This window comes from Podarcis gaigeae (assembly GCF_964106915.1).
Source record: "Podarcis gaigeae genome assembly, chromosome: 1".
In the NCBI taxonomy this organism is placed as follows: domain Eukaryota; kingdom Metazoa; phylum Chordata; class Lepidosauria; order Squamata; family Lacertidae; genus Podarcis; species Podarcis gaigeae.
In genome coordinates, this window is record NC_139678.1 from 104,554,627 (window position 1) to 104,563,345 (window position 8,719).

Genomic DNA, 8,719 nt, shown 5'->3' on the forward strand with positions numbered 1-8,719 from the left:
ATAAAAGGCAAATAAAAGAGATTACTGGAAATAAAAGATGAATGATGAATGTGGTGCAAATTAAATCTAAGGAGCCTGAAGGAATTGGGGCAAGAGAAGAAATGAGTCCACTTTCCTACATTTCTGAAATGAAGGTAATTAATAAGGTGTGTTTATTATGGCAAGCTCTGATCACACTCCAATATGGATTTAAAATGTGTGGTCAGCCTAAATACAGTCGCCATTAACAGTGCATCATTTTTCAAAACGTCACGCTTTTTTTGGGGGGGGGCAACTATTTATTTAGAACTGGCATACAGAAAATATACATGGGTTTAGATGCAACAATTTGCAAACAGCACCCTGCTCACGCAATGGGGTTTTTCTGCCTCCCCTCTACCTTACTGAAGCCCCATATATGTTCCCTGAAAAGTCAGTACTGAGGATCGGGGAATGGTGTGAGGTGTGGCATAGGGAGACTTTAGAAGGAAGAGGGAGAGAGTGGAAGTGCACACACACACACACACACACACACACACACACACACACCCTGTATAAATGGAAGTGCCCACATCTCACATTAGGGTCATTTTAGATCAAGGACTTGGAACCAACTATTGTTTTTCCTTCTGGGAAACTTTGATGTAATTCCCCCCCCCCCTTCATCCTATAAGCTGATTTCTGCATCTAGGCCAGCAAGTGCCATGATCAGAGTTAAGGGCAAATTCCAGCCAGGCAAAACCACCCCAGAAGGTGTGGAGCAAGGTCAGTAAGGGGTGTGGCCAAGGAAGAAGGAGGCGTGGCCTGGGCGTGGCCAAGGGCTCGACAGAGAAACAACATGGGCCACATTTGGAGCTAAGGTGAGTTTCCACACCACAGATTTAGATCTAACACAGAGTTCTTGAAATCAAACCAATTTAACAAAATGTATACCTGGGCTGAGATCCAAGAGCACTTGCTCCATGTGCCACTGGGGCTGGACTGGCGTGTGTTTCTTGAACAGCCAACCATCCCTATCATGTGCCAAGTCTTTTGAAAAAGGTGGAAATTTCCAAAGTAGTTTTTATAGTTTTTAACAGGGATGCGATTCAGCTGTTCAAAAGGGAGGGGGGGGGGTTAAAATGCATCAAAGCTCTTGGACCCACCTGAAGAATCTCTTTGATTTCTTTCCTGGGAATTTAACTGCATAATTAGCAACTATGCTGATTTCTTATGAAACAGATCTTATCCGTTATCAAGTTATCTCTGTGACTGCCTTGAATATGCAAATATTGGGTTGGGAGTGGGGGCTTTGGTAGCTACAAAGCTTCAATTTGTTCAACGTATAAAATCATATGTTACACGCTCTAAAGAAGTTTGCTTCTATGTTTATTTCTGATGAGCTGAGGTTTTAGCTAGAGTAATCTTCTCATGCATGAGACTGAAGGTGATTTTGAATCGCTACGGTGATTATGATGTATATGGGAAAATGCAATTAACTGCAGATATCCGGTTAATTATAGCATGAATATCATTTGATGACTCGGAAAGTAATCTACCTGCGGGAAATGAAGGTAGAAAACGTCACACTAAAAATGTATTAAATGGCGCTTGCCGTATTAAAATGATAAAACTTCCAATCTCTAATTTAATCTTTAGGAAATTAAGTTAAAATGCTGGTGCCTAATGGAACAAGTTAGTCACAACTAATGTAAGGGCTATTGGTTTTAATGGGATTAGTCAAAGCAAAACCCCAGGTCAGAGCTTTGGGATTTGTGTGTTTCTATGTGCCTAGAGTCTGTTTCCATACAATTTGGGACCTTAAATTTGCAGAGTTGTGCTCACATAATCTCTGTGCTCTCAAGACTGGTTAATGCATAGAGGTTGGAGTGGAACATCAGTTATGATTGCACCGTTTCTTCCTAATCTATACACAGACTGTGAATACTGCAATAGCGGTTAACATGTTAGCTAGATTGCAGCCTCAGGGTTTATTTTCCAAGTGTGCAAAACATTATATATATATAATACAGAGAGAGAGAGAGAGAGATAGGACTGCAAGTTCATTTGTACAGAACTACTTAGAATTATGGACGCGGGTGGCGCTGTGGGTTAAACCACAGAGCCTAGGACTTGCTGATCAGAAGGTCGGCGGTTCGAATCCCCGCAACAGGGTGAGCTCCCATTGCTTGGTCCCTGCTCCTGCCATCCTAGCAGTTTGAAAGTACGTCAAAGTGAAAGTAGATAAATAGGTACCGCTCTGGCGGGAAGGTAAACGGCATTTCCGTGCGCTGCTCTGGTTCACCAGAAGCGCCTTAGTCATGCTGGCCACATGACCCGGAAGCTGTATGCAGACAAACGCCGGCTCCCTTGGCCTATAGAGCCAGATGAGTCAGTCATGACTGGACCTAATGGTCAGGGGTCGCTTTACCTTTTACCTTTACTTAGAATTATAGAGTTGGAAGGACAGTCCAACCCCTTGCAATGCAGGAGTCTTTTGCCCAATGTGTAGCTCTGTTGCTTATTGTGCCCAACGTGGAGCTCTGTTGCCAACAATCATTGGGCTTATTCCAATGAACTATGTAAACATGCAGGTGCAACTGAGCTCCAAAATCCACTCACTTTAGTGAATGGCACAGCTGTGGCCATCCAAATAAATGTGTATGTGTGGTGCCCTTTTCATTGAAATGAATGAGACAATTCATGGGAGGATGGGCTGGGGATATGTAAGCAGAGAGGCAGAAGTGGAAGGGCTGTAGCTCAGTGGTGGGACATCTGGTTGGGATGCAGAAGGTCCCAGCTTCTTCAGGTAGGGCTAGAAAGGGAAGTCTAACTGAAATCTTGGAGAACCGCTGCCAGTCATGTTAGGAAACAAGAAACTAGATGCCCCAATGGGCTGTGCTTTGCAACATCAAGTGGCACTTACAGAGGAGAGTAGGCACTGGAAATGTGTTTGTCATCAAGAGTATCAGTCAGAAATGGCCAACCATTCTCCCTGCAACCATCACTACTGCTTTGCATCTTCCGCAAATATTCCCATTTTAGTGACAGTTCTTGCATTTGTGCCTTGGACAACCCTAGAAACCGATGACATGTGGCAAGCAGCGCCTTCAGCTTTAGAGTCAAGCCTTGGCCCTGGAGCCATTTCCGTTCTCATCCTGTACTTGTCCAAGGGAATGGTTCTGCAGAAGTCATTTTGAATGAGGGTCATTGCCAGTGTTTCTAGCTAACCACATTCCAAATGTGGTCCTTGGGGAAAGCTAGTTCAGCATCCTCAGAAACTGATCTGCTCTGTCCTGCAGGGCTTGATATTATCCGTGATGCTCTTCAGGAACTATGACCCCTCCATGAAGCTACCAGTAAAGATCATCTGGTACTTTGGGGTCTATAACCTACTGATGACATCCAGCTCTGTGTTTTGTAATCTTAGGCACCCAGGAGTTGCATAATTCTCATGCACTTTCTCCATTAATGCCCATCCTATAAATTCCCAGTTAATATTTGCACATTATGACATTTTGCTGGTGATTTAGGAGAGGGGGGCTCTCAGATTTTAGATGTTATTTGTCTTTAATCAAACTAAGCCGTCCCCTCTTAGTGAGAGCTTTTCAAAGCTGTGTTCTTTTCAGTTTACAATGAGGTCATTTGTTGGGGAGCCATGCTAGGCTGAACCATTGGACAGAAGGGACATCTGTCCAAGGCATTCAACCCACAAAGAGTGGAGCAGCCCACAGAGTGGGGCTTCTGCTGCTACCACCCGAATAGTAGCTTGCGAGTGCAATGTGTGTTAGCTGGGGAAATGGTGTATCTAGCGGAATGGCCAATCATGCGCTGGCTTAAAGCAATGTGCATCAGGCAAGGATTCAACTGCAGCAGGGAAAGGGGAGGAGGAAGGAGATGCAGAGAAATGGGAGGACACATACACTTGTACAGGCACAAGCTTGCTTCTGACATTCATACATCCTGATACAAAGCCACTTTCCAGTGGCAGCTGCTTTGGGACCACATGAAGGTGCTGTTGGTGGACGATTCTCATGTCATGGAATTGGGTGTAGAGGCCTGTTCCAGGTGTGGTCACGCTTCCCCCCAAAGGAGCAAGTTCAGAATACCTGGGAGGGGCTCCTGGATCCAAATGTCTTCAGTGGCAAGGAGTCTCACTTTCCAGAGCCAACCACTGCATGCTCTACTAACCTCACATAATGCCCTTTGCCAGTGCTATTTTTCTAGAAAGAGAGGTGCTGGAACTCACCACGAGTGCCTCCCTTGTTCTCTTATAATGGCAGTGGCACCCACCTCAGAGGTGCTGGCCCAGACCTTAAAAGCAACAGAGGGAGCCATCCTCATTGTGGGGGTGGGGATTACTCATCTCACGGTCACTTGCCATAAGGCCTTCTCCATCATAATGCTCTGTTTGTGGCACAGATGGTCCCTACTTAGTTTTAGCTTCTGACACCAAGCAAAAGCACATTTGTTCATTTAAAGCCTTTGGCAGAGTTTGCCAGACCATTTAAGGTCTAGGGTACAGTTCTAGTTTTGGGGGTTTTTGTTTCGTTATGTTGGCCTGCTGCTGGTTTTAATTCTGGTCACTGTTGCTTTAAAATGTTTTAAACTCGGCCTCATAAGGTTAATCTTGCTTTTAAAGTCTTTTATAAGCTAGCCCGGGATCTTCTGAATGAAGGGGTGGTTTTAAAATGTCATGAATAAATGAATAGTATGAGCAGGAATCCATTTGCCCTGACATACATCACTGTCTCACTTTATTTTTAGCTGTAGCATGTATTCCTTAAAAATAAGAACCTGTGAGCTTTGGAACCCTTTAAAACAGACCAGCCCCATTAAAAACTTCCTCTTCTGAGTGTCTCTTTCTGAGAGGAAGCAAAATAGTTACAAAGACCTTGGTTTCTCCTCCCCCACCCCCACCCCCCAAAAGAACCCAGTGAAGTTAATTTGATGGCTGTCACCTGACTGTAGCATGCAATAAATTCACTTTTGTCCACCTAAGCCTCGCCATCTGTTCAATGTCACTAGATATTTAATCTGAGCAATTCAGTTCATTTTTTGCCTTGGATGAAACACACATTTGTGAAGGGCCAACTTTGCTACCTGAAATTAATCTTCATCACAGTGTTTAAAGTTCACATGCTTCTGGTCCACCTTCATTGCTTAGACATACCTAGTTACTATAGTTTGTTCTACCAGGTGGTATTTGAAAGTGGGACTTTAAACACAGTTGTTTTGCTCTGGAGGAATAACCATATTGTTAGCGGAGTCAAAATAGGCAAGTCTGTTGAAATGAGGAGGTGCTAATTCCCAATCCCCCCCCCTTTCTTTTATTTTTGCCTGGTCAGCCTGTTCTCTGATTCATTGCCTTACTATCTCTCTTGGTTAGGAACTCACAATGACCACCTATAGACCCCTCTGGGCTCTTGCAGGAAGCTCTACATTTACTCGAGAGTTATCCTGCTCATTTGAGAGTTTGAGCCCCAGACCTTTTCTCTCTTTAAATAAAGAAAAGCTATCATTTTCCTTTTTCAAAAAAAGGGTTAGGAAAATATATCAAAGATGCGCTGCTATAAACCAGTAGGACTGGTTTCATATATTTATTTATTTATTTATTTATTTTTAATCTTACCACGCATGAACTCAAGTGCATTCCCATCTGTCAGTCATCTTCAACCTCTGTAGCATCTAGAATTCAAAAACGATCCCTCTGGGTTTCGTCTCTTTTCTAAGGCCACGTGCAGTTCACATAGTATCAAGTAGACTCATCACTGGGGTTTGAGGTACAACAATGTGGTTGTCCCTCTGCTATGGTGAGGTGAAATGTGTTGGTTTCAAGACCGTTCTGTTGCCATTGTTTCTTTTTATTATATTCTCAACTAGAATCCAGGAGAAACTATGATACAATCTTGGGAAAGCCAAGCGGAATCCAAATCCTGCCACTTTGTACAACTGCAACGCTGTTGCAGCTTCATTTCATTTCGGTGTAATTACCCAGTGTAGGATCAGGCCCAAACTGATTTTAAAAGAGTAGTGAAGGCAAAAGAAGAACACTTCTGTAGTAATGTGAAGAGGATTATTATGGATCAGTCTAATTTATAAAAGAATTTCACCCAACATGGGCCAATGGCTCAGCCAACATGGGCCAACGATCAGGAAGGATGGAATCTGACGACGTCTGGAGGGTATCAGGACCTCCACCCCTACTGTACAGCAGGGAACATATACATATGTATGTACACACACACACACACTTATATTTTAAAGTATCAAGAAATGTTTTGAAATGTAAACATTTGAACTATACATGGAACTATCCATACTTTGGGGGTCTATGACAGTTTTCCCCAACCTGCGTACATGCTCTGTATAATGTTTTGACCAGCCCTGATGGCACTGAAGTTTGGGAAGATTCTGGGCAGCTTCCAGCACATATAAAAACATTTTAAAATGTTGAACATTTAAAATTTCCCAATACAGGGCTTCCTTCAGGTGTCTTCTAAAAGTTCTGTAGTTTTTTTTTATCTCTTTGACATTTGGTGGGAGGGTGTCCCACAAGGCAGTTTCTACTACAGAGAAGGCCCTTTGCCTGGTTCCCCATAACTTCACTTCTTGCAGTGAGGAAGCCACCAGAAGACCCTCGGAGGTGGACCTCAGTGTCTGGACTGAACAATGGGGGTGGAGACGCTCCTTCAGGTATACAAGGCCAAGGCCATTCAGGGCTTTAAATGTCAGCACCAACACTTTGAATTGTGCTTGGAAACGTACTGGGAGTTGGACTAGAATTCCCATCAGTCCCAATCAGCATGGCCAATTGTAGGGGCTGATGGGAGTTGTATTCCAGCAACATCTGTGGAGTCACTGGGCTGGGGATGAATAAGCAACTCTGGTCCTCTTAGAACCACTTTACCTGAATGGCTTGTGTTGTCCGTTCTGTTCTCATCACAGTGGAGAAATGTCTTCCAGCCAGCTGGAAGAACATAGCTCCCTGTTCTAATAATGTTAGTCAACAAAACTCAAGCCCTTTTTTTTTCCTGGAGGAGCTCTAGAACTAGAAATGTCAGGTATGGTTTTTATTCAAGGCATAAGGAAATATGCAGTTCTCTGCAAGCAGACTGTAACCCCTCCCACCACATTATAATGACTTGAGCCTTGAGTTAGCTGCTGCTTCTGACACCGCAGGACAAGGCCTGTCAGGCTGGGTCAGCATTTGGCAGAGAACTCTGAAGACAAACATTTAATATTGTCAAAAGGGATAAAGGCTCCCCCTCCCCTTTCCTTTTACACATCAACATGTGCGTGTTATTTTGGAACCATTTGGAGCTTCCCCACGCACGCCGCAATCTGCGTACACTCTATGATCTGTGACAAAACCAGTTTTGATAGTTTCTTCCAGCCCACACAGACATCATCTGCTCATGGTATTAAAATAAAATCCTTAATGTGCTCTCTCTGTGTTTCATTTTGTAGGTCAGTCTGCTCGAGTCCGTGGATGTAGCCTAGAAGGCATGGAAGAAGAAGAAGAAGAAGAAGAAGAAGAAGAAGAAGAAGAAGAAGAAGAAGAAGAAGAAGAAGAAGAAAATGCCAAGAGACAAAATGGGAGAAGGCAAGAAGGGAGCAGAGCATGGAATGGGGGAAGCCCGTCGTCCTTGAAATTGGGATGAGCCTTCCTTTGAAAATATAGGAAGTGTCAAGATTTAGCCAGGTTTACACATGTCCTATGTTGAAATCCTAGAATGAGCTGTAGAACAAGGTAACAGATTCCACAGCCATCTCAGGACACCTTCCTCCACTCAAACAGCCCGCTGTGACCTCTTCAGGGAAGGAAATTCCCGCCCCCCCACCAAATCAAGGACTACATTATCATATAGGCAGCCTTCTAAGGGCCACAGGCCAATGGTGGGCAGAGCCAGAGGTAAAACAGGGAACCAGGCAGAGGGCCTTCTCGGAAGTGGCACCCTCCCTGTGGAATACCCTCCCATCAAATGGCAAGGAGATAAACAACTCTACAACTTTTAGAAGACATCTGAAGGCAGCCCTGCGTTGTGACCTGGCAGGACAATGGGGAGAAGGAAGAGGATCCCGGCGAGGGGTGTAGCCAGAACTGGGAAGCACTGGGGCAAGCAGGGGATGGAGAGATTGGTGTAGGGGTGACGGAGGAAGGCGGGGGGATGGGAGTCAGTGCACAGGACCCATCACCAGAACCAGAGAGGCCTCTGTTTCCACAAACACGTTGAGCTCTGAAGCATAGGTAGCTGCGGGCAGGAGGCTGAGGCAGGCAAGGGCCCACAGTGCAGCTCCCAGCTGGCCAGGTGGAGCTCGCCAGCTCTGGGAGGAGGTGTGTGATTCCTCAGCTGGAGTAGGCTTGGAACAGGTGAGGGTCACCTGCCTCATCAAGCCCAGGTGCTGCAATCAGCAGGCAAAGTACAAAAGGGAAGCAGAGCTGAGGTGCTAGGTCTCCTCAGTTGCCCATGTTGATAGACTTCAGCTTGGGTGTTCCAGGATCTCTGCGGGACTTGGGACTTTCAACACATGGATTGACCCTGGACTTGACAAGCTCTCTGCCAGGTAGGCCAGGGATTCAGAACCCCCTGTATTGGGAGGTTTTTAATGTTTGGATTTGGATTGGATTTGATATCCCGCCTTTCACTCCCTTTAAGGAGTCTCAAAGCGGCTAACATTCTCCTTTCCCTTCCTCCCCCACAACAAACACTCTGTGAGGTGAGTGGGGCTGAGAGACTTCAGAGAAGTGTGACTGGCC